This window comes from Chenopodium album, chromosome 12, assembly GCF_948465745.1.
Source record: "Chenopodium album chromosome 12, dcCheAlbu1.1, whole genome shotgun sequence".
NCBI lineage: Eukaryota > Viridiplantae > Streptophyta > Magnoliopsida > Caryophyllales > Amaranthaceae > Chenopodium > Chenopodium album.
This window is the reverse complement of record NC_137845.1, coordinates 18800633-18827474: the sequence shown is the minus strand read 5'-3', so window position 1 is coordinate 18827474 and position 26842 is coordinate 18800633. Positions and strand designations below refer to the sequence as shown.

The window sequence follows — 26842 nt, the reverse complement described above, 5'->3', positions numbered from 1 at the left end:
TGCCTCACAGTGCAAGAACAAGAAGAAGAAAAATCTGAAGTCGAGTGGAGGGAACAGGGGTCAGGCTCATCTGGTTGAGGATGAGGATGGAGATGTCATCGCTGTAGTTGTCTCTGATGTCAACTTGGTTGAGAACAACACTGAATGGATTGTGGACACTGGTGCATCTAGACACTTCACACTTCTGTGCTAACAAGGATCTGTTTGTCAGTATGGAAGAGGCAAAGGAAGGTGAACAAGTCTACATGGGAAATTCAAGCAGCTCTGAGGTACTTGGGAAGGGCAAAGTGGTTCTTAAGCTGACTTCAGGGAAGACCTTGGCTCTTCACAATGTATTGTATGTTCCTTCTCTTCGTAGAAATTTAATTTCTGGTGCTTTGTTGAACAAAGTAGGAGTTAAGTTAGTTTTTGATGCTAATAAACTTGTGTTAACTCGTAATGGGGAGTATGTTGGAAAAAGGTTACCTTAGTGGGGCCTATTTGTCCTTGAGATTGTAACTGTTTCTTCAATGAATAAGATTTCTATTTCTGCTTATATTGTTGAGTCCTTTGAATTATGGCATAGTAGATTGGGTCATGTTGGTGCAACAAAATTGAAACAAATGAAGAGTTTAAATTTGCTCCCAAACATGTCATTAGATGGACTTGAAAAATGTGAAGTGTGTGCGGAGTCTAAATTTGTGAAGAAACCTTACAAATCTGTCACAAAGAGAGAGACCACACCACTTGAGCTAATTCATTCAGATTTAGTAGACTTTAAGAACTTTTAAGAACTTGGAAAGTAGAGGTGGGAAACGCTACTACATCACTTTCGTTGATGATTGTTCGAGATATAGCAGAGTGTATCTTTTGAGAACAAAGGATGAAGCTGAATCCAAGTTTCTTGTGTATAAGGCAGAAGTAGAAAATCAGTTGGAGCGGAAAATAAAGAGAGTTCGCTCAGATAGGGGTGGAGAGTATGGCTCCGATTTCCTCAAAGATCTATGTGAAAGTGAGAAAATCATTCATGAAGTACTGCCCCTGTATACTCCATAACAAAATGGTGTGGCAGAACGGAAAAATAGGACCTTGAAGGAAATGATGTATGCAATGCTCTTGAGTTCCGGGTTGCCAGAAAATTTGTGGGGTGAAGCGGTTCTATCAGCAAATTATGTACAGAACAGAGTGACTCACAAGAAGTTAGACAAGACTCCATATGAAATAGGGAAGCGTTATGCTCCAAACTTGAATCACATGAAAGTGTGGGGGTGTCTAGCTAAGGTGGGTTATCCATCGTTCAAGCGCTCAATGATAGGTTCTAGGACCTATGATACAGTGTTCATTGGTTATGCTAAGAATAGTGCCGCATACAGGTTTATGAGCCTGGAAGATCGCTCTATAAGTGAATCCCGTGATGCAGAGTTCTTTGAACAGGTATTTCCGTTGAAGAAAATCTTAGTTATTAACGATGTTTCTTCAGTTTCTTCATCTGCAGAGCCAGAAGATGCTTCCCCTAGGATTAAAAGTGAAATTCAACCTAGGAGAAGTAAAAGGCAGAGAGTAGAGACAAGCTTTGGGCCGGATTTCCTAACAGCCTTTATAGCAGAGTGTGGAAATCTTGGTGAATTCGAGGATGATCTAGATGAGATCATGTTGTGTCTACAGGTTGTGGATGAAGATCCAAAATCGTTCGAAGAAGCTATGAGTTCAGTAGATGCAACCTTCTGGAAGGAAGCTGTGAACAGTGAGCTTGATTCAATCATGTCTAACGGGATCTGGGAGCTCGTGGACTTGCTAAAAGGGAGTAGAGTTATTGGGTGCAAGTGGATTTTCAAGAGAAAAATGAGAACCGACGGCACCGTGGAAAGGTTCAAAGCTAGATTGGTGATAAGAGGATTCACTCAAAAATTTGGCCTTGATTATTTTTATACTTACTCTCCTGTGACTAAAATTGCAACTATTCGTGTTTTGTTTGCCTTAGCTTCATCTTACAAATTAATTGTGCATCAGATGGATGTTAAGACAACTTTTCTGATTGGCGATTTGGAGGAGGAGATCTACATGGAGCAACCTCCGGGTTTTGTAGTTCCTTGCATGGAGAATAAGGTGTGCAGACTAAAGAAATCCTTGTATGGTTTGAAACAAGCTCCGAAGCAATGGTATGAAAAATTTCATAAACTGTTCTTGGTTTTGGTTTTGTCGTCAATGGTAGTGATGTATGTGTACTCAAAGATGTTTGGTGCCCAATGTGTGACATTATGCCTATATGTTGACGACATGCTCCTGTTTGGCACAAATATGTATGTCAAATATGTATGTCGTCAACATATAGGCATAATATCACACAATTTGAGGGTTACTAAATGTCACAATAGAATTACTTAAGGCGCGGTATTAAATGACTCATCTACCCTTATAAATTCCATGTTTGACATCATTCAATTTTTCTCACCAACCATACTCCTTCCACCACCATCACCCTAAACACCATTACCACCACCACCCTAAGGTCGTCGGAATCACCATCACCCTAAACACCATCACCACCACCACCCTAAGGTCGCCGGAATCATCCAATTTTCTCACTATCTATCACACCAAATCAACCGGAAAAAGGAAGAGGCTGACGATAATGGAATCGTGGCGTGGGAAGGGGGTTCGGTTGTCGGGAAACGCGGGGAAAACGCCGGCCAATTCGTCGGTAAGTTTTTTTTTTATTTTTAATTTTCGCATAGATTCGCATAGTCGCGTGCTGTATGCGACTCCACCACGGCATAGTCACATATAACATGCGATTACATCGTGGTGGAGTCGCATATAGCGTGTGACTACGCCACGGTACAGTCGCATATAGCACGCGACTCTACCACGGTGTAGTCGCATGCTATATGCGACTCCACCACGGTGTAATCGCATGCTATATGCGACTATGCCGTGGTGGAGTCACATATAGCATGCGACCACACCGTGGTATAGTCGCATATAACATGCGATTGGGTACAACAAAAATTGAAAAAAAAGTCCGACATATACCCGACTCGACGGCGTTGACGGTTCTTCGTCCCCACCAAGTGCCTCCGATATGAACGCCGACCGTCGTCGACTCATTTTATATGTCGTGGGTGGTGGACCATTCAAGGTGGATTCGTGGTGTATGATGATCAAGGTGGAGTCGGGGTGGACCGGTCAAGGTGGAGTCGTGGTGGTGGACCAGTCAAAGGTGAGTGGTGGTATGGTGGTGGAGCTAATGGTCAAGGTAGAGCTAAGACAAAGTTAGTAGTTAATAATGATTGGATTGTTATGTAATTTTTAAAATTATAAGGGGCATGAAAGTCTTTTAATACTATACCTTGAGTAATTTCATTGTGGCCAATAGCAATTCACAAAAATTATCCAGGTATTTCAGATAATCCAAGGTGTTTTGGAGTAAATTACTGTCAGTATATTTGTTCATCTGCTTCAACATTAGATAGCTATGTTTTATTTATTTGGAGTTCCTTCTTCAAGCATTGGCGATTTTTCTTATGAACATTAATCTGCCGAATTTTTTTGATTCTTATTGATGATTTTCACATTGCATGTCATGTGTGTGAATTCTGCAAGTGTTAATTGTTCCCACTTCATAACATTTTCTCCTAGCTATTATTAATGTGGTTGCATTCATGTTTTAAATGACCTGACTGGAAACTGCATGTGTTAAATTATTCTGACTTCATAACATGTTTTCCTACCTATTATCAGTGTCATCCTTTGGTTTCCTCTGGTTATCATACCTTGTATATCATCAATCCAGTTGTTTTCAATTTTCATGAAGCTCTCCTGTAGAGGGTCACCTTTGTTATTACAGGATAGACTATATCTCTGCCAGGCCGTTAATTTGAAAAGCATCTATTTGTCAGCTACTTAGATGAACTATTCCCAACATTGCTGTCTAATACTTCTTATGTTTTTGTCTTATGGACCTTAAAAAGAGAGATGAAACCCTTGGGTTCCTTTGTGAGATAGTATTTTTTGCCTCTTTGCCTGTTAGGTCATTACCTTTTCATAGACTCATGATCCTGATCAAGCATTTTAGCCTTTTGCACACAATAAGAAAGTGAGCACAGTGAACCAACTATTTTAGTACCCTCATTAAATTCATTATTTGATTCTAGTAAATATGGCGTTTAAAGGTTACACGAGAATATGCTTAGGAAAGTAGTCACTTCTTTGGGTTACAAATGTTCCACTCTTAATATAAATCAAAATTATAACTCTAAATTGATGCTTGTTTTCGACTACAGAGTAGTTATTTCAGTTGCAGATATTTCTTTGTTAGCTGAAGCAATAATTTACTGGAATATCAAAAGTCTTTAATAGTCCTTTATGCCTTTTTAATAATCAGTTGGATGATACCAGTGTAATAAGTTCTATCCTGCAAGAGTGTGCCAACATGAATTCTGTCTGGGCATCTCTTATTGTTGAGGAATGTTCTCGACTTGGCTTAACGGTGCGTGGTATCCATCTAAAAGTTTCTGCATGGGTGTGCACTTGCCTGATTTAGTGTTATTTTAGTATATTTGTATAGCTCCAGGATCAAGGTCATCTCCTCTTGCAGTTGCAGCATCAGCTCATCCACGTATAACTTGTATTGCATGCTATGATGAGCGATCACTTGCATTCCATGCCGTCGGGTATGCCAGAGGATCTCAGATACCTGCTGTTGTTATTACAACGTCTGGGCTGCAGTTTCAAATCTGTACGGCTGTATCCCGCTGTAAGTAATTCAGAATCATGTCTCTTGTTTTGAGAATCTTTGTATGCACAGTCACTGTATTGCTACATTTTAATATCACAACTTTTACACTTACAATTTTGTTGATAAATATGAAGCATGTACTGAACTTTGTTCCTATAGTATGTTTGACAATTACTTTTATGGGGGCATGAGGGATGCATAGTGGAAATTAAGCTGGGCTTGAACCTTTCCGAAGCTCTAATTGGCAAATGGTGTTGTCTTTTTAGGTTGTGGAGGCTAGTCAAGATTTTGTACCTCTAGTATTGCTCACTGCTGATCGCCCTACAGAATTGCATGCTGCTGGAGCAAATCAAGCAATAGATCAGGTCTGCAACTAGTAATATGAGGCAAAATGATATGAAAATGGCATTAACTGTTTTATATCATTGATATGAGTTTTCATATGGTAGCTCAAAGATGTCTAATACTCTTATGTGTCCTTTGATTTAGTCTTATATGAATTAACATTGTCAATTTTGAGATGTGTCGGCCTGTGGAATATGATTGTTTGTTCAAACTTCACCAGTGTTTGTTATATTTTTATAGATTATAAGCTCAAAGACATTATTTGTTTTGGTTTCTGATACTTTTAACAGAAACATTCGATCAAAATTTTGGTACCCTACTAAAGATGCATGTGACTTATGCTTGGTACTTTGGTAGCATTTGATTTCAGTCAGAATTGTTGTTGATTTTTATCATCTTATAATGATAAAGAAGATAATGTGATTTATGATAGAGGGTCCAATTAGCTCTTTTGAGTTACTGATTTTCTTTCTTTGTGATGTTCTAACTTGCCTTATGGTTGAGTGGTTTGTCTGAAGCTGATGTTCCTCATCTTTTCTTTTTCCTTCCATGATGGTAAGGTCAATCCCCTAGGCAGCCCAATAGTCTGATAGATGTTAAAGCAAGGTGACAGAAGACACGAGTTGTTTCTTTTACTTCCCTTTGGTGGAAATCTTACCTCATAATGACTGCTTTCCTTTTTGTAGAGGGTATATTGATTTTTAGACCTCATTATTCCCATTAAACCACCACAAATGTGTATCAAGGGCATGAATCTTGACATATATAAACATTATTTACAAATGCACAACTGGTGCAATGCAAAGCTGCATATGCTGTGAATCATGTCAATGACTAGTCCTTTGGGTTTTTTCGGTGCTTTTCAGTTTGTAACAGATATGGGGAAATATAGAACATGAAAGACAATGGGTGGTAATTAACTACTACGTATATTTTTGTATGTCAGGTTCAGGGTAGGTAAGTTATTTTTTTCGTGAGTGAGTTGAAAATGATGTGTTGGTGTGTAATCACAAGAGTAAGGAGTAAGGACTGAAAGTTGACACGTGAACTTGACATTTGTGCTACATTTCATACCATGCATTAGCACACTTGTCACCCATTGACATTATATCAAGTTCATTGTTGAGGTATACTATGTCTACATACCCCTTGTCACTGAGTCATGTACATGATTACTTTGAAATTCGTTTTCGATGTATGTTATGCTATGTGCCCTCGTTTTATGTGAATTAAGTCAGATGCAATTTGGCTTATGTATATCAGGTGAGTTGTTCTTTGTCATTACACCACGTCCAATGACATGATTGGCTGCTCCCAGCTTCCAGTTCTTTAACATTCAAGAATTATCTAACACATCTTTGCGTATGTTATAGGTGAACCATTTTGGCTCTTATGTGAGATTCTTCTTCAATCTTACTGCACCAACTGATCATATCAAAGCAAGAATGGTGCACACAACTGTTGATTCTGCTGTCAATTGGGCTACTTGTTCACCGTGTGGTCCTGTTCAAATCAACTGTTCTTTTAGGGAACCATTGGATAACAGTCCCCAAATTTGGATTAGAAGCTGTTTAGACAAGCTGGATTTTTGCTCAAGCACTCAACCTTTTACTAAATATATCAAAGTGCAATTGTCTTATGCACATGCTGCCTCTTATGGCCTAACATCTGAGGTTGAAAGGAAGATTAAGAATAGTAAGCATGGGCTATTAGTCGTTGGTGCTATACCCCAAGAAGATGAAATTTGGGTAGCTCTTGTATTAGCTCAACATCTTTCATGGCCTGTTGTGGTGGACATCCTGTCAGGCTTACGATTACGAAAGCCATTGACTTCTTACCGTGAATATGAGAAGAACTTTGTTTTCATTGACCACTTTGATCACGTGTTGCTCTGTGATGCAATCAGGCAATGGGCAGAATTAGATGTAATTATTCAGGTAATGCTTCTGTTTGCTTATATGATGTGCTCTGTCTTTGAGAGTTGTTTTATATAGTGGAGAGCTGCACCTATCTGTGCCTCTTATATAATTGCCTCTTTTCTCTCTTTCCTTTCTCCCCAGCAGCAATTCTGTAGACCCTCTCCAGCATTTAAACTCCCTCTAAATTGCGTGTTGGAGAATCCATCCTCCCCCCCCCCCCCCCACACACACACACCCACTCCCCAAAAAAAATTGAAGGCTGAGACATTATGTAATCTATGGAGTAAATTGTGTAGAATAGAGGTAGAAATTTTTTATTGCTGATATTCAGTCATCATTAGAAATAATGGGACGCTGGAGCTGAACTGTTATTTCTTATGATTAATACAATCATTATGAAGTAATATAATTTGGAGTGCCATTGTAGACTGCATTTGTATTTAGCTTTCAGAGTATTGCAACAGACCTTTCACTTTAAATAACTAAAGCTGGTTGTAGCCTTTAGTATTGTGTAACATTACTACACTATTCATATGACTCATGCAGTCATGATTCTTGCTGTCCATTACATTTTCTTCTTCTTCTTCGCCTTGAATGCTTAAATCCCATTAGTGGGGTCGGCTACATGAACCAACATGAGGACATCCTAGGAGGTCACTCATCCTAGTACTATTCTCAATCATTGTGGCTCATGCCAAGCGATGTGACAAAGTTTTATACTGGCTGTCACTGGCCTACCGTAACCCTCTTTTATCCAGGCGTGGGACTGTCCATTACATTTTAATTACGTTAAATTTCTTTGTTTGCAGGTTGGGAGCAAGATAACAAGTAAAAGGATTTCTCAATTTCTGGAACATTGCACTCCATGTTCATATATAATGGTTGGCAAGCACCCTTGTCGACATGATCCATCACACATAGTGACGCATCGGATTCAGAGCACAATCTCTCAATTCACTGGGCGTCTGCTGAAAGACACTTTTCCATGTACAAGCAGCAAATGGATTAGTTTTCTACTTTTCTGCAAGTTGCAAATTCGGTGGTAATTTAATGTCTCTAAAATTTGCATTCACAAAATTGCTTTTCTGCTCTCTTCTTGAAATCTTGAAATTGAGTTTGGCATTTAGCAAGGCAAAGAGTTCTGCGTTTAGGAGTATACTAAGATGACTATTTGACAATGTGCAATATCTTGTTGGAAGACAATGAATTTGTTATACAAAAGATATGGTTGTTTGACTGGATAGGCATGTTGATGTGTTGATCTGTGAACTCGCAAAGGGCTTATTTCTGCTATGGATGCTATAGCAGACAAAGATGGAGGAATGGATGTCTCTTATTACACGAGAATTAGCAGAAGTAAAGACAAAAAAATAATTTAGTACTACTGACAACATTTACAAAGGCATTACCAACCAGCATAAAGACATGTAAATGGTGATATAACCCCTTTCCCCCCTAACATCTTTTAAATGGACTCTTACTTTAACAGTCCTTTGAATAGTGTTCTATTGTCATTGGGGTACAAGTTAACACTCAGAGCTAGCAAGATTATCTTCATTTCTACCAAACTAATTGTGATGTACTTTTTAATAAAAGTGAAACACTAATTGTGATATACGAAGTATTTTTCTTCACAAGCATGTACACTGGTGTCTTTCTTATATTCTGTGCTGACTAGGATAGACATTTTCTTAAATTTCTTATCCTTGGCCTTGTATTTTCTTATGCTCTGATTGGATGCTCTCTTTCAGGTGGCATGGGAGTTATCATTTCTAATCTGCTCTGAGTACTCACTGACTGAACCTCATGTTGCATATATAATTTCAGAAGTAGTTGGCTCTGATACTGTTTTATTCATTGGAAATAGCATGGCTATATGTGATGCAGACATGTATTCTCGAGGACATGTAAGTTGCACTAATCAAACATCTCAGACAGCATTACTATGTCAAGGGATACACATAGCGGGCAATAGAGGAGCTAGTGGTATTGACGGTTTGCTAAGTACAGCTGCTGGTTTTGCTGTGGGATGCAAGAAAAGGGTAATACATCTTTGTTATACCTAATTTCTATGTATTAGTGTTTATTTTTTATTGCTACATGAGACTCGTGTATGATTAGCTTTTTTGAAGTATGTACTCCTTCAATTCTTTTTATTTATTTTTTATTTTTATTTTATTTTTATTTTTATTTTTTTACTTTTATCTTCCTAATTTCCGTTTTTGATATGTTCTTTTATCTTCCTACTGTTTCTTTATTCCTTATATGGTAAAGAAAATTTCCATTTTTATCACTCCTTACCCCATCACATTGCCCACATAAAACTGTATAATAATACCAATGTTTCGAAACAACTTTCTCTTTCCTACCTACAAAGTTAAAACGGGGACGTAATTTCCACTTACTACTTCGTTTTATATGAATAATAAATGGAAAGATAAAAAAGAATGGCGGGAGTAGGACTTTGAAAAAACATATTGACAAGTACACATAACATTTCATGATCAGGTTGAAAACGCCCACCCATTATATTTTGACAGATTTTTGTAGCTAGGTGCATTTTTCTCTACTTTTGATCACTTGTTCTTTTAAACCAGAAGTGTACTTGTGAATTCATATAGTTTTACGACTTTATTCTGCTGACATTGCACTACTTGTAATGAACCAGCATAATACGGGTTATTCTAAAGAGATGAAAATGGTGATTTTGTATGAACCAGCATAATACGGGTTATTCTAAAGATTGGTGATTTTGTTTTAAAGCTGAAATTTCATAAAATAAAGATTAATGTCAAGTATTTGAGAGACTTTCACTTGACCCTCTTCTAAAACTGACAAAATAAAAACTCAAACATTCTGGATTGCTTTTCTCTATGCCTACTCTCCCTTATTCTGTTATTCATACTAAATATGATGACTATTGAGTACTGACTGAATAATATTAGACTACCCATAATATGCTGATTTATTATTGAGCTAAGCTAATAGAGAACCAGCAAATTTAATCCCGTGGTTGTTCACGCATTGTCATTGAATCCAATTTTTATTTTTTTATTTTTTATTTTTTATTTTTTTGTGTGTGTGTGTGTGTTGTAGCCACTAAATTTCTTCTTTGAGATAATTCAAGGTGCAAAATCGTCTTTATGTTATTACTTTTTTGGTATTATAGAGTATGTTATTGACAATCAATTTCTTGTCAGGCATTGTGTATAATTGGAGATGTTTCTTTTCTTCATGATACAAATGGTTTGGCAATATTGAGTTCAAGGTATTAGTTTTCAAACACTAAAATTTCTTCTCTATGGTACCATACTGCCATTAGCATGGACAAGAAGTCAATTTTATTCTTAGAATTGCTAGAATGCCTGGTACGCAATACCATATATCAGGAAAAAAAGTTGGGAAAACATATTCTCTGTGCTAGCTAGCTGTCTGTCAATCAGAAAATACGTATAGGTGGTAGTCAGAATGGGCATCTCACTTATTATAGACTTTAAGAATTCGTTCTCAAAACGCACAGCATAAATCTTACATCTTGCATGTTATAGATGCTGGAGATTATGTATTAACTATTAAGCATTCAATATTTTAGCTTATGAACAAGATTCCCTGATCTTGAAGTTCCAAAATGGCAAAATGGCCCAGATGTAGAAGCAATCTCATAGTGCTCTCCTATTATTCTATTTTTTGTGTCCTAAATCTGTGGCCTACCTACATGAGTTAATTTGGTTCTATGACTGTCACAAACTTGTATCCTGTAGGATATCCTGTTTAGAAGGAAAACAGCATGATAATGAGACACTCATGCTCGTTTGTCAAATAAAATGTATTGTTGGGCTCTGCATAATAGTTTGCCCATGAGTCATGACCCATTCACTATTCTTAGTTCGTAAGACTGCATGAATATGGAGGTCTGAAGGATGCAAAAACTTACGTTTGTTGAAGTGCCTGTACTTACTGTACGGGAACTGCACATGAAAACTATGATTCTGTATTGCTGATTAGCAAGATTATACTCCTCATCTCAGTCAGCTTCCTGTTAAATGAACCCACTGTATGCCAAGTTAGAAAAGGTATCATTTTTCACCTCTATAAATGCCCACTGTCCCTAAAAAATAATGATTTATCTGACTGAACCGACAGAGGACTAGCATAGCCTGTTCTGCCAAAAAGGGGAAATGTAAGCTACCCCAAAGTCCAAACAATATGGAAGATATTTCCACAAAACTAGTCTGTTAAAGGCCTAATAAACTTTGGTATAGCCTTGACTATTAATAGGGCGTGGTTGAGAACTTGAGACCAGAAAGGTGATGCAGGGCATGATTTTATTTTTCCTTTTTTGTTTGGGTTGTATTTTCAATCAACTCTGCTAATGTATGTCCTGAAAGCTGAGGTCCTATACCAGCCCCACTAAAAAGTCGTGATATTATACTACAGTAACCTTTCTTATTCCGCATCTTTTAGTATTCTCTTCATCTTGGTTTATATCTTGCCAGTGACGGGATTTAAGTTGTAGAATTTTTTAGTATTGTTATTGGTGCTAATATTGTAATTTATATCTGGCATATATGCTGACAACTTGCTGACAATGTTGTCATGCTTAAGGATTCCAAAATTTAAAATTTGTTGTTTGTTAACTTGTGATTGTAGGATGGGGCAGAAGCCTATGACAATATACTTGTTATCAACAATCGTGGTGGTGGGATCTTCAGTTTCCTTCCAATTGCAGAAAAAATTGACTCTGAAATATTGGGAAAGTATTTCTATTATAATCATCGCATTTCAGTTAGTGAGCTATGTGCTGCACATGGGCAAGGGTAGTTCTATATCCTTTATAATTTCCTTCAATCTAGGACTTCCATTTTTTTTTTTTTTTTTCAATGATGCTATAGTGGAAGGTCAATAATCTCATTTGTTTCTAACATCTTTATCATCTCTTGAGTATTGGAAATTTCTACATTAGATGTCTAATTGAAAGCCTTGTTGTTCAAAGTAAACTGAATGCTGGGAATTCATTATATTCTGATTGTTAATTGTGTGTATTAAAGTGATGTGACTATTTGGATGTGTGCTAACCTGTACTTTAGTTTTAGAGTTACAATTGCTTGCTTCATATTTGACTATTCCTCTCTTTTTAGGTTTTATTTTATATTTTGACTGTATGATTCACTAGACTGGTGGAATTGCAGTGTAAAGCATCTGCTGGCAGAGACAAAACTGGAACTTCATGAAGCTTTATTAACATCCCAACAGGCTGATGCTGATTGTGTCATAGAAGTTTCAGGCGCGATCAACACTAATGCAGCATTTCATAGGTTATTTTCATGGCATCTCATTCTGTGTTTAAATGATTGCCTTTCACTGAAGCAAAAGTTATTTGACAATCACCTCTTTCTTATAGTCTCTTGAAAAATTATGCTGCCCAAGCGGCGTCTCATGCTTTCACAACTCTATCACAACTTTCTCCTCCAGAATCTTCTGCAAATGATATCTTTTTAAAGTTGCCAAATTGGAGTACTCGTTGTATGGGTGAGTTTATACTTGTCATTGTAAGGGTTTTCACACCGTGTATATTTTCAGTAGTTGATGTAAATCTCATCTATGGTTGTCTCAGAGTCAGCCTTGCTGCTCCACCAACTTCAGCTGACAGAACTCCGTCAAATAATGTTAGACAAGGCTTCATTTTAGCTTTGACTCTTGATGATGGAAGTACTGGGTTTGGTGAGGTGAGCTATATGATTGTACTTGATTTATATATGGTGATCCATTGTTTTCCAAGTGATAGAATTGAAAGTTGTGTTCTTCAGAATATGCAAGCCATGGGTAAATCATAAATAAGTCTAATAGATTTTAGTAACAGATTGCACCTCTTGAAATTCATGAAGAAAATTTGCAAGATGTGGAAGAACAGCTGCGCTTCCTTCTCCATGCCCTAAAAGGAGCTACTATTAGCTATCAGCTTCCCCTTTTGAGAGAGTCTTTTTCTGTGTGGATATGGCGAGTAACTGGAGTTCCGCTAAGATATCCAGTAAGCATTTTTGCGGAATAAGTGGCACCATTCCTGTGTGCTGTCAACCTTCCCTTCATACCTTATTGTACTGTTTCTTTGTGATCTTTTTCAGCAGCCAGGATCTCTATTCCCAAGTGTTCGATGTGGCCTAGAGATGGAAACTTTGAATGCTATAGCTGCAAGGCAAAAGTGCACTTCGCTTGGTGTACTCTGGCCTCAACCAGTTCAAATCAATGTCAAAAACCAGCAGCCAGCAAGCATTGATATCTGTGCCCTTGTTGATGCTGAAGGGAGTCCATATGAAGTTGCAAGTACTGTATCTGCTCTTGTTAAAGAAGGGTTTCGCGCTATTAAAGTAAAGGTAATACAATGAAATTTAGATTTTTGTTCCTAATTTTTGAGTGACAATTAAATGAGTTTGATGTATTTGGGTGCCTTAAAACTTAAGAGAGACAGTTTTGATGCAAATATTGTTTGGAGGTGTTTTTGATAATTTTGAAGGAGTTAAACATCAAAGAAAATAAGTGTTTTGTTTCTCATAATTTCTTTTATCCTACCTATGTTGGCTCTAAGCTGTGACTTGCAGATTGAACTGCATTTTCTAAATCCTGCTATAAGACTGTTGTGTATTCTCACAGGTAGGTCGCAGAGATGATCAGAGGGAAGATGGTGCAGTTATTAAGGAAATAAGAAGAAAGATTGGTGCTGAGATTGAACTTCGTGTGGATGCTAACCGTAAATGGACCTACGAAAAGGCTATCATATTTGGATCTCTTGTCAAGGGTTGTGGCTTGCAATATATTGAGGTATGCCTCATAGGTTTCTACTTCTGTTTCTTGTTTTAAAAAAAATTGATGCTTGTTTATGGGTTATTTTAAGCACTGTGTTTTCCAGTGTCTCTTCCATAAAGCATAAATTTTTATATTTTTTATATGCTGAAAGGTGGAAGAGACATAATTTTTTTGTTGCTTGATTAACCTGTATTCTTTCTCAACTGATATCTTTGCTGGCCCAGCCCAATATAGCATTCCATTTCTGAAATTTCAGCTTGTCTAACTTTTCCAAATTCCAATACGCTTCTTTAACCATTAATGTCTTCAATTATTTATCTGTAGAAATTATGAGAAGTTCAAATTTTGATAATTACATTCACATGACTCTAACGAGATCCTACATGCTATTTTTTTTTCTTTTATATCAATCATACACTACGGTCAAATTTTATTTTGACCACATAAAAAGTAAGTGTGTATAACTTTTAGGAACGGAGGAAGTCTAATGTTTTAAAATTGAAGATCAAGGAACTTTATTGCACTTAACTTGATTGTGATTTGGGTTGGATGATATGAACATAGATTTCTACATTGTAGTTATAGAACTAAAACACTTTGGTCAAGTTAAATCTACCCTAGGTTGGAATTTATTGTTGTTTAACATTATATCTTCATTGTTTTTCAGGAACCTGTACAGTGTGAAGAAGATATTGTGAGGTTCTGTGAAGATGCTGGTGTAACGGATACATTAATCAACAAGGGCAATGGGCTGATTACTTATGCAAGAAGGAGGAGGGGAGGTCAGCAAAATGGAATGTCAGTACAAGGACAGCAGGGCAATCACCTAGCAGCAGGGCAGCCTCCTATTCGTGAGAAGCTGTGACAGCTGCAACAACTTTTGTTGTTTTCTCTTTTTGGCAGTTTATGTGTATATAACAAAGGGAGGGTAGGATGTGCTAGGTAGGCAAGATCATTGTAATTCCTAGGATTAGAGAGTGGTGCCCTAAAGGTGCTAACCCAGAGATTAGTAGCCTAAAGCTACCCTTATGCTTGTATTTCCCTTTTGAATTCAATCAAAGAGCTGCCTACTTTCCCCAAGAACTGGTCTTTATGGCTTGAATCAATTTTCTTACAAACTAACACTAAGCAGGACGTTACAAGTGGTATCAGAGCGGCGGTCCTGCACCTGCCGTTACCGGAAACCACCACACCACTCTCTGTTTTCAAAAAAAAAAAAAAAAAAAAAAAAAAAAAAAAAAAAAAAAAGAAGAAATGGTTATCTCAGCATCACAGAGGTGCGACACCTTGGATGAACAAATGGCAGGGGTGCAAAACCAGTTAGCCAACTTGGAAGCGACGATGAAAACACAAGAGGAAACCCTCAAGAAATCATTCGAGGAGGCCATTCAGAAGATGGACAACCAGTTTGAGCTTCTCCGGCAGCAGCAGGAGACCCAAACGGCGGCGAACACGACTACACAAGCCCAGTTCTTCGAGGAGCTCAGAAATCTGGTGAACCAGAGGAACCAGGAACAGGGGCAGGGGTATACTCCGGGCACACGCAACTGGAATGACCAGAACGGCGGTGGAGACCACCATTGGAAGCCGCGCAAGCTGGATATGCCTCTTTTCGAAGGAGCGGACCCTGATGGCTGGATCCTCAAGGGGGAGAAGTACTTCCTCCACTACCACCTTACGGAAGATCAGAAGCTCCAGGCGGCGGTTTCAGCCCTAGAGGGGGACGCCCTGCGGTGGTTTCAGTGGGAAAATAGGAGGCGGCCGATACCTAGCTGGGAGAGTATGAAGGCGCGTGTACTGCGGCAGTTCCGGCCAACCCATGCCGGAAGCCTCCACGAACAATGGCTGGCGGCGCGATAAGAAACAACCGTGATGGACTATCGCAAGAGGTTCATCGATCTCTCAGCACCTCTAGAGGATGTACCGGAGACGATAATGATTGCTCATTTTATCAATGGGCTTAAGGAGGAGATTAAGGCTGACGTGAGGCTAATGAACCCCTTTAACCTAGAACAGGCTATGGAGGTCGCGGGTCGGGTCGAAGAAAGAAATCGGGTCGGAGCGTTTAAACTGGCACCCACATACTTCGGGGCGGGCAAATCAATCGCAAGCGGATCCGGATCTTCAGGATCCAAACCTCCCACCGGTATGGGCTTGGCCCAGACGTACAGAACCCCCTCTCAGCAAGCATCTACCTTCAAGGGGTGGCCCAAGGCTCCCAACGAATCCCAAGCATTGGTGAATTTTCCCAGATCCACCGCATCTTCAACCGCCAAATCCGGCGAACCACGGCGGCTCACGGAGTTTGAACACCAAGAACGCAAAGCCAAGGGGCTTTGTTTCCGGTGCGACGAGCGATGGAGCGTCGGCCACCGCTGCAGAAACAAGGAGATGAGCGTGCTCTTGCTCGGAGAATTCGAAGACGCGGATGCTGGGCCGTCCAAACCACCAGAGCTCGACTCGAGTGACGAGGAGGTGGCGGCTGAAGCTACCTTCTGCTCGCTGGTAGGTCTATCAAGCCCACGCACCATGAAGTTGGAGGGCAAGGTGGGGCCGAAACCGGTGGTGATTTCGGTGGACCCAGGAGCCACCCATAATTTTATCTCCGACGTCCTAGTGGCGGAGGTGGGAGTTCCGGTGGAGGGTGAGCAAGATTTCGGGGTTTCCTTGGGAAACGGAGATGTAATCGTGGGGAAGGGACGGTGTAAGGGGGTTAGGGTGGTTCTTAAGGGTGGGTTTGTGGTGGTGGATAATTTTCTACCTCTTGGAAGTGCCGATTTGATTCTAGGCATAGAGTGGCTGGAGAAGCTTGGATCAGTCACCCATAACTGGAAAACCCATGTCATGAGTTTCACGGTGGGAGAGCAGAGGGTGACCTTGGTGGGTAACCCCGCCTTGGAGCGCACTAAGGTGTCCCTCCGAGCTATGATTCGTGCGCTGCAGCATGAGGGTGGAGGACTTTGGGTTGAAATCAACCAAGTCGAAGCTAAGTCAAGTGTGAGTGAAAGGAACACCCCCACCACCGTGCTGCCAAGTTGGTTAGAGGAGGTAATAGGGCAGTTTTTGGAGGTCTTTACCGAACCCAAGGGACTACCACCCAAGAGGGGCCATGAGCACACGATCGTCTTAAAGGAAGGGAGTAATCCGGTGAGCGTAAGGCCATACCGATACCCCCAATTCCAAAAAGATGAAATTGAGAAGATGATAAGGGAGATGTTGGCGGCCGGCATAATTAAACCATCGGTTAGCCCTTTTTCTAGCCCGGTCTTGTTAGTGAGGAAGAAGGACGGTTCGTGGCGCTTTTGTGTTGATTATCGTGCCTTGAACCGAGAGACAATTTCCGATAAATATCCCATTCCTATCATAGATGAGCTCTTAGATGAACTCCATGGGGCGGCCATTTTCTCTAAACTCGACCTTAAATCCGGATATCACCAAATACTAGTGAGGGAGGAGGACACCCACAAGACGGCCTTCCGAACCCATGAGGGTCACTACGAGTTTTTGGTGATGCCTTTTGGGCTCACTAATGCCCCCGCCACCTTCCAAGCCTTGATGAATGAGGTTTTTAGACCATATTTGCGGAAGTTTGTGCTAGTCTTCTTCGATGACATCTTGATTTATAGCCCCAATTTGGAGAGTCACCGAGAGCATATGAGAATGGTATTGGCCGTGCTCAAGGAGCATAGTTTGGTGGTCAACTTCAAGAAGTGTGAGTTCGGGCAACCGCAAGTAGCTTACTTGGGTCACGTGGTGTCCAAGAATGGGGTTGCCATGGATATGGAGAAAGTCAAGGCTATGGTTGAATGGCCTACACCTAGGAATTTAAAGGAGTTGCGAGGATTCTTGGGGCTAACGGGTTACTACCGTAAATTCATCAAAGGGTATGCCCAAATAGCTAGACCCTTGACCGAGCAATTGAAGAGAGATAGTTTTGGGTGGACACCCGAAGCTACTAAGGCCTTGGAGCAGCTCAAGGCTGCCATGGTGGCTGCCCCGGTGTTGGTAATGCCCAATTTCAGTAAGCTCTTCGTGGTTGAGGCCGATGCCTCGGGCTATGGCCTAGGTGCGGTGTTGATGCAAGACTCGAAACCCATAGCGTTTTTCAGCAAGTTGTTAGGGCCCAAAGCACAAGCAAAAGCCACTTATGAGAAGGAATTAATGGCAATTTGTCTTGCCATTGTCAAGTGGCGACATTATTTGTTGGGTCGTCACTTTGTGGTAAGGACGGATCAACAAAGTTTGAAATACTTGATGGAGCAACGCGAAGTGGGAGGGGACTATCAAAAATGGGTGCGCAAATTGTTAGGGTTTGACTTCGAAATTCAATTCAAACCGGGGGCTAGTAATAGAGTGGCGGATGCACTCTCTAGGAGAGGCGCATCGGAACATGAGTTGGCTGCCATGACATTCACTCAAGAAATCAAATGGGATGAGTTGGAAAGTGATATTGAGGCGGATTCATTGCTGGGAAAAATAGCAGCAGCCCTCAAGGAAGGAGAAGAGAAGTTTGCGGGGTATACATTGGAAGAGGGGAGGCTATTGTTCAAAGGAAGAGTGGCCATACCTAAGTCGTCCACATTAATTCCTAAGCTTTTGAAGGAATATCATGATAGTCCAATTGGGGGGCATCAAGGAGAGACTAAGACTTACTTGAGGATTGCTTCGGAATGGTATTGGATTGGGATGAGAAAAAACATTGGAGATCATGTGCGATGTTGCCCCATATGCCAACAAGCCAAGCATTCACAATTGCAACCCGCGGGTCTTCTACAACCCCTACCTATTCCCGAAGCCATATGGGAGGACATCTCCATGGACTTCATTGAAGGACTTCCCAACTCATTAGGGATGAACTCTATCTTGGTGGTGGTGGATAGGCTCTCCAAATATGCACACTTTGTGGGTCTAAAACACCCCTATAGCGCGGCCACTGTGGCTGCCATGTTTGTCAAGGAAGTAGTCAAGCTTCATGGGTTCCCTAGCTCTATAGTATCGGACCGAGACCGCATTTTTATGAGCATTTTTTGGCGGGAGTTGTTCAAACTACAAGGCACGGAGTTGAAGAGAAGCACCGCATACCACCCTCAAACCGATGGTCAGACCGAAATTGTCAATAAAACCTTGGAGACATATCTAAGGTGCTTTGTGAACGGGCAGCCTAAATCATGGGGTAAATGGTTGCATTGGGCGGAATATGCTTACAACACCGCTCACCATGAGTCCATTGGGTTCACCCCTTTTCGGGTAGTCTATGGGAGAGACCCACCAAGACTAATTAAGGTGGGTAAAGGGCAAACTCCAGTTGACAGTTTGGAAGTGTGGTTACAAGAGAGAGGTTGGGTGCTCGAAGATTTGCAAATGAATTTGCTCCGTGCTCAACAAAGGATGAAAGCTAACGCTGATTTAAGGAGAAGAGAAGAGGAGTTCCAAGTAGGGGATTATGTCTATCTTAAACTTCAGCCTTATAGGCAAAAATCTCTTGCTAAGAGGCCTAATGAGAAGCTTGCTCCGCGCTTTTATGGCCCATTTTTGGTGGTGCAACGCGTGGGGAAGGTGGCCTACAAGTTGGACCTGCCTGATTCATGTCGAGTGCACCCTGTCTTCCACGTTTCACAACTGAAACGAGCAATTGGCAGCCAACTGGTGACCCCCACCATACCCACCCAGTTGACAGAAGAGCTAGAGCTCCAGGCAGAACCTGAACTGGTGCTTGATGTCAGGAAATCCAGCAGCTTTCCCTCGAAGTCAGAAGTGTTAATCAAGTGGGAGGGCTTACCAAGGCTCGAGGCTACTTGGGAGGAGGCTTCTCTCATCAAGGAACGTTTCCCTTCCTTTCACCTTGAGGACAAGGTGAGTCTTCTAGGGGGAGGGAATGTAACGGATACATTAATCAACAAGGGCAATGGGCTGATTACTTATGCAAGAAGGAGGAGGGGAGGTCAGCAAAATGGAATGTCAGTACAAGGATAGCAGGGCAATCACCTAGCAGCAGGGCAGCCTCCTATTCGTGAGAAGCTGTGACAGCTGCAACAACTTTTGTTGTTTTCTCTTTTTGGCAGTTTATGTGTATATAACAAAGGGAGGGTAGGATGTGCTAGGTAGGCAAGATCATTGTAATTCCTAGGATTAGAGAGTGGTGCCCTAAAGGTGCTAACCCAGAGATTAGTAGCCTAAAGCTACCCTTATGCTTGTATTTCCCTTTTGAATTCAATCAAAGAGCTGCCTACTTTCCCCAAGAACTGGTCTTTATGGCTTGAATCAATTTTCTTACAAACTAACACTAAGCAGGACGTTACAGCTGGCTTGCCTGTTGCATTAGATGAAACAATTGACAATATTCAAGGAAATTTATCTGATTCTTTGGCCAGATTCACGCATCCAGGAGTGGTGGCTCTTGTACGTTCAGGCAAATTGTACTAATTTCTTGTTTGCATTACTCTATAAACTTGCTTGTGATTTAGTGGTTGTTTCTTCTCTACTAAATTAGTTCATAATAAGCTCTCAGCATATTTAGCTTTATAATACCTAGCTTCTTATAGGCAAATTTTAAGCTCAACAGAACACCATTTTTTGTTAGATCTAGGGACATGCATTTTCAAATCTTTGTCGATATCATGTTTGTGGTTAAATGGCGGTGGTTCTTGATAATTGATACAGGATTCTTGATTTGTCGCTCATCTTGGCCCCGAAATTTTCCCTTTCCCTTGCTCTTTGTACATATTGGGCATTATTCTACTTGTATAGTTGTACTTGTAGCTTAGTTGTAATGAGTTTACAATAATGAGTTTTTGCTTTTAGCATGTAAGAGATGTTACTGAATACACTGATATGACTGTTCTTTACTATCAATTCTCTACTAAGATTGCTGTTTTTCTTCTGTTAGGTGATTAAGCCAAGTGTTGTTGGTGGGTTTGAAAATGCAGCAATGATTGCGCGGTGGGCTCATATTAAGGGAAAATTGGCTGTTGTGAGTGCAACCTTTGAAACTAGTCTCGGATTGTCTTCCGATGTTCAGTTTGCATATTATCTTGAGATGAGAAGTTCAGAAATATCCCAAGCAGTAGATAAGAAACCGACAAAATGTGTAGCTCATGGTCTTGGAACATACAAATGGCTGAAAGAAGATTTAACGCTTGATCCACTTGTTATTTGCTGACAGCCAAAGAGTAGATTTGTAGGAGCATCTATAGATGATGCTGATCGAGTCCTCCGCAATTTTCAAGTTAACTGCAATGCTATCTCAAGAAGGTCTGTTGAAGATAATATATCTACTTGTCAGCTTGGCGTGAAAGTAGATGATTGTTCTTATGTGATCAAGGTGCAACAGATGGGAGAAAGGAGAGATGTATGTACTGGTTTTTTGTTCTCTTAATTTCTAGAGATGTACTTGGTGCTTTTTCTTGCATCTGGTTGTACTTTTGTTCTGATTTTCTTATCTTCAAATTTAGTGCATAGTAATCGCAAATTATGCTACTCATATCATTTTCCTCTCAGGAAATCTAACCATTGTTTTCAAATTTTCAAATCCATACTCATTGTACTACTATTCTCTCTAACATAATTAAGATTGCATGTAGGGAAATACACTTCTATTTCTTCATGATTTCCTGGGAACTGGTGAAGACTGGACCCCAATGATGACAGCTCTTTCAGGATCTGCAAAATGCTTGTCTGTTGATCTTCCTGGCCATGGAAGCTCAAAATTACAATCACTTGATGGTAGTGGCAATCCAACTGAAGGGCAAAGTTTATCAATTGAAGTAGTTGCTGCAGTGTTGAGCCAGTTGATAAATAAAATTAGCACAGGGAAAGTCACTCTTATTGGGTACTTTATGGGGGCCAGGATAGCAATGTACATGGCATTGAGATTCAGCGGCCAGGTATTACCATAGATGTTATTTGTAATCATATAGATATGTTTATTTTTTTTTGGCAACAAGTAAAATTTTTTTTGTAGCTTGATGGAGCTGTAGTGATTTCTGGAAGTCCTGGTTTAAGATATGAAATGGAGAGAAGGGTTCGTGCTGCAAAAGATGATTCTCGCGCACAGTCAATCATCTCCTTTGGTTTGGAGCCTTTTCTGAAAAACTGGTACAGTAGTGATTTGTGGAATAGGTAATCTCCTGCTCTCTTTATGGATTCCGAATTTAGGATCTAGTCTTATTATCTTACTGTACAAAGGATGCTGCTTATGGAAACTCCGGGATTTCTTACATAGTTTGCTTTACAGTTTCAGGGAACACCCAAGTTATGATAAGATTGTAGCAAGTCTCTTGAAGCATCATGATATTCATGGTCTAGCAAATGCTTTGTCTGGTTTGAGTATTGGAAGGCAGATGTAAGCTTTTACTCTTCTATGAGCCTGCCTCCCCTTCTCCCTCCTCCCCTCGTGGCCACTACAAAAAGACTTTAGTAAACTATACCCATATTTGTTATGTTGTTTCATGGTCTTGCAAACTGTCTACTATAAACCCTATTAAGGTATTAGATGTCTTTAGAGCCTTTATATTCATGTTTGTTTAATTTACCGTGTTTCATTGATAAATATAATGACCTCTTAAAGGTTTGGAGTTAAACTTTGTCATATGATTTTTTAATAACTGTTTTGTAAGAAAAAACCACAAGCCAGCAAGTATGGCTGCTTATATCTTTTGCTGTTGAATATAAAGTTCAGTTCATCCACTTTCCGTGAAAATTCTATTAAAATAAAAAAAAAAAAAAAAGGACTTGCTAAGTTTATACGCACTGACTTATACAGTATACATGTGAGAAGTGTTAGTGTGTGTCTGTAAAAGCACTTGCCTTTTTAAGTGAATAGAAGCACATAGCACCTTTCATGTATGAACTAAATAGTCTGTCATTTGCATCTATGATTTCATTTGTTAAACTGCATACTACTGTGGCTGCCAAAGTAGATGCCAGAGTTGTTACATTTAGTGGGTATAAAGCCATACATGCAAGCTGCACTTTGGATTGGTTTCGAATTCTTACCACTATCATTACCACATTTCTTGAACATTTATTTTCATTTGTTAACAGGCCACTCTGGGAAGACATGAAACACTGCAAAATACCTCTTATGTTTGTTGTTGGAGAAAAAGATGAGAAATTCAAGAGTATCAGTCAGAATATCAGCCGTATAATGGGTCAGACAACAATTTATGAAGCAGTTGAAGTTCCTGATTGTGGACATGCTGTTCACTTGGAAAATCCTCTAGCTGTTGTTAGACTGCTGAGACAATTTTTGACAAAAACAAGCTAGCAAGGATTGTTGAAATCTGCTGGATTATCAACTTATAAGTAAGCTCATTCTAGCCATCTAATTATTTGCCCGCATCCCAATCCATCCATATGAAGGTGCTCCATAAAGATCTCTCAAATGATCGAAGATAACATGTTAATAAAATAAAGGACAGGTTGAATTTTGGAATTGCTGTCTGAATTAACTCGTGCAGTACAACTGCAGTTTGATTAAAGCTGTCTCACTCAGTACACTGCATGAGCAATCCTTAATTCAATCTGTTAATTTACTTTAATTGTTGAATAATTATAATTCAATCTACGGCAGAGACCTTTTCTGGGTATGCCGTAATGTTTTTAGCTCGAAAATCCCGAATAGGGAGGGAAACTACAGTTGTTGGCTGTTCTCACTTTAGCCAACTGAGAAATGAACTTTGAAGTACTATACTTCTAGTATATTTGTGTTGGCTAAGTATAAATGTAAGTGTCTTGTATTTTTACAAGGCTGATATAGACTATGGAACAGAATATGGAAGAATGTTTTTTGATCAGTTGCAGCTTGTACAAGAATACGAATCGGGTACATAACCAAACAACAATTTAAATTTCATATGGGTCATCCTCAAGTACATTAACAGCAAAAATGAATAGAAGTACAAGTTTCATCCACTGCTGCGCCATACGCTCTAGTGTCCTCAATTGGCAATAATATCATCTATGATCCATCCATGGAGCCATTAAGAGTCGGATCATTATATCAAATATTTACAAATTTAATACTTGCATAGACTGGTTGTGTAAGATCGGGTAAAAGGCATTTAATTGATAAAGCCAAGCCTCCACCATCATATTTGCGGCAAAGCCTCGTATGTTGTACTCCCTCCGTCCCATAATTACAGGCAAATAACTCTAAAAAGTACGGTTTTTAAGGAGGATGGAAAAAGTAGAGGAATATTGTATGGAAAAGTTAAAAAGTGAAGAATGTTGCGTGGGGATAATAAAAAGTAGAGAATATTGTATGGAAAAGTTAAAAAGTAAGTAATAATTGTTTAGGTATGTGTGTATTTTGTATGAAAAATAGAAAAAGTAAGTAATGATTATTTTGGTATGTGTGTAATTTGTATGGAAAAGCTTAAAAGTAAGTAATAATTGAGTGTTATTTTTAGTAATAGGAGGAACATTTTGGGACACCCAAAATAGTATATTTGCCTGTAATTATGGGACGGAGGGAGTAGTACAGGCTTTGCAACAATACATGTAAGTGTATACATTGATAAATTAGATACCCCGTATTTAGATTAGAGTGTTAAAACACTACTAACACTGTTAAAAAAACTTGTGAAGTGGATTCTCTTTATAGGTGATGGGTAGTCGAGCAAATTGGAACTTGGAGAGAATTAATGGGTGGCTCCTCACATGGTGATTGTTTTGAAAGGAAAGAGAGTGGGGACAAAATACAAGTTTATTATGTTGATTAGTATAGCACTCGTGCAATGCATGGCTTACAAATCTTGATAATCATATTCATTTTATAAAATTTTAAAATAAAATGATTTAATAAGTAATAATATGTCTTAATCATATATTTTTAACCCTCAAAATAATGATATACGAATTACTACTTAAAAATAACCTTTTTTTTTTTAATTCTTTAATTGTATGGAAATATTTGAAAATGATTTAACTCAATGATCTGACAATCAATACCCACATTAAGTCATATTTTCCCCCTCATTTCTACTTGAGCCACTGGCCACCTCATTTTCAAATGGTTTAGGAGGATCTTTTTGTGTGGCTGGTCACATCGTGTGGCCGGGGTTACTCGAGTTACTCCTGACCAAGTAACCCCTGACTGAGTAACTCGTAACCCCTAATCGAGTAACTCGAGTAACCCTGACCGAGTCACCCTTCGAGTAACCCCTGACCGAGTAACCCCTCAAGTAATCCTTGACCGAGTAACCCCTGACGAACCCTTCAAGTACCCCCTGTCAAACCCTGACAGAGTAACTCGAGTAACCCATGACCGAGTAACCCATGACAGAGTAACCCCTTAATTAACCTATGACCGAGTAACTAACCCCTGACCGAACCCCTTAAGTAACCCCTGACCAAGTAGCTCGAGTAACCCCTAACCGATTAACCCCTCAAGTAACCCATGATCGAACCCATCAAGTAGCCCCTGATTGAGTAACTCGAGTAACCCCTGACCGAGTAACTCAAGAAACCTCTGCCACACGATGTAAACAACCACATATAAATATTTGTCTTTTAAATGACTATCTCCATCCTCTAACTCAATATATTTTTTGGAAAAGTTTACCATTATAATAACATGATCATTGTATATTGTATTTTGTATATCACAAATAATTTTGTATCTTTTCTCTCCTCTATGGCCTCAAAAAACACTCAAATTTTAACATGAAACTTTTAAAAATAGGATTTTTAATTTGATCCCATCACTTACTTCCTTAATTTTATTACATGATGAATTCACCTAATCATCACCACATACCTATCGCACCTTTTACAACCAAAAATTTACCCGTCTAGAATTCTACAAAGCCACTAACTTAGTGGTACAAAGTATAATTTTTATAATTTTTTCTAAAATTTTAACCTTAGAATGAAGTTTAGGCTAGTCAATTGTTTGATTATCTGTTTTTTTTTTTAAATTATATGTAATCATTTAATATTTTATTGCATATATATAATAGTAAATAAAAAAAAATTAAATATACAAGCATGTAAGTGAAGAAAAAAAATGCATAACATTATTACATATCACCCGTGACGACATATACAAAAAGTACAACATATTTTAATTTCTATGCAGCTGTTCACACCATGTGACCGCTTGTAAAAAAATGGAGTAACTCCTATAACACTAACAAACTAACCCCTATTATATTGACAGAGTAACTTCTAAGGGCATGTTCTCATTGACTGAACTGAGCTGAACTGAACTGAACTGAACTGAACTGAGCTGAACTGAACTGAACTGAGCTGAACTGAACTGAACTGAACTTATTAATTAGTGATTTTTATCTACGGATTAGTGATCTTTGATTATTTATTATTATACATATGTGTATATACAAATATACATATTAAAATATTTAAGAAAAATATACTATATAATTAAAATATTTATGAAAATATAATAAAAACATGAAACCCCAAAACATTTTAAAAACATATACTATTTAATTAAAAAATAAAATATTATTATGACAAAAGAACACAAAACACTTTGTGAAAAATTACCACAATTAAAAAAAAAGAAAAAGTTGGAACGAAATTAAACAGAGCCAACCCCTCCAACTGTATACCACTCTCTTTATTATTCTAATTAATACAATTTTATTATTAATTTATTATTATTATTAATTATTATTATTATTAATTATTATTATTATTAATTATTATTATTATTATTATTAATTATTATTATTATTATTATTATTATTAATTATTATTATTATTGTCGTTGTTGTTATAAGAGCTTAAAACTGAATTGAATTGAACTGAACTGAACTAAGCTGAACTGAATTGTACTGTACTGATTAGAGATGAACTGAACTGAACTGAAAATAAACGTATGAAAACAGGCCCTAAGGCTCTATTCACTTCACCTTATATTTGCTGAAATGAAATTATTTTTACTGAACTAAATTATTTTTGCTTAACTTAAATAAATTTTTTGCTGAAATTAATTTTTTTTTATTAAAGAAAAACAATAACCCCCAAAGTTCGAATTATTCCAGAATAATCCAAAGTTGGGATCATTGTAGAAAAATTCATGAAAGTTGGGATT

The 26842-nt window shown here is 38.8% G+C and overlaps 1 pseudogene across 1 annotated transcript; it reads left to right on the top strand.

The window, feature by feature from the left end:
- The first annotated feature begins 212 nt into the window (after positions 1-212).
- LOC145571023 (protein PHYLLO, chloroplastic-like) lies at positions 213-23491 on the top strand (annotated as a pseudogene). The gene is made up of 24 exons (XR_014096559.1): positions 213-460; positions 786-991; positions 1052-2279; positions 4339-4468; positions 4534-4725; positions 4984-5082; positions 6436-6999; positions 7791-8023; positions 8733-9023; positions 10182-10249; positions 11632-11798; positions 12141-12296; positions 12383-12510; positions 12596-12707; positions 12842-13009; positions 13104-13352; positions 13630-13797; positions 14450-14498; positions 20084-20181; positions 20669-21130; positions 21363-21665; positions 21743-21900; positions 22016-22123; positions 22825-23491. The product of XR_014096559.1 is annotated as a protein PHYLLO, chloroplastic-like (transcript).
- The last annotated feature ends 3351 nt before the right edge of the window (positions 23492-26842 follow it).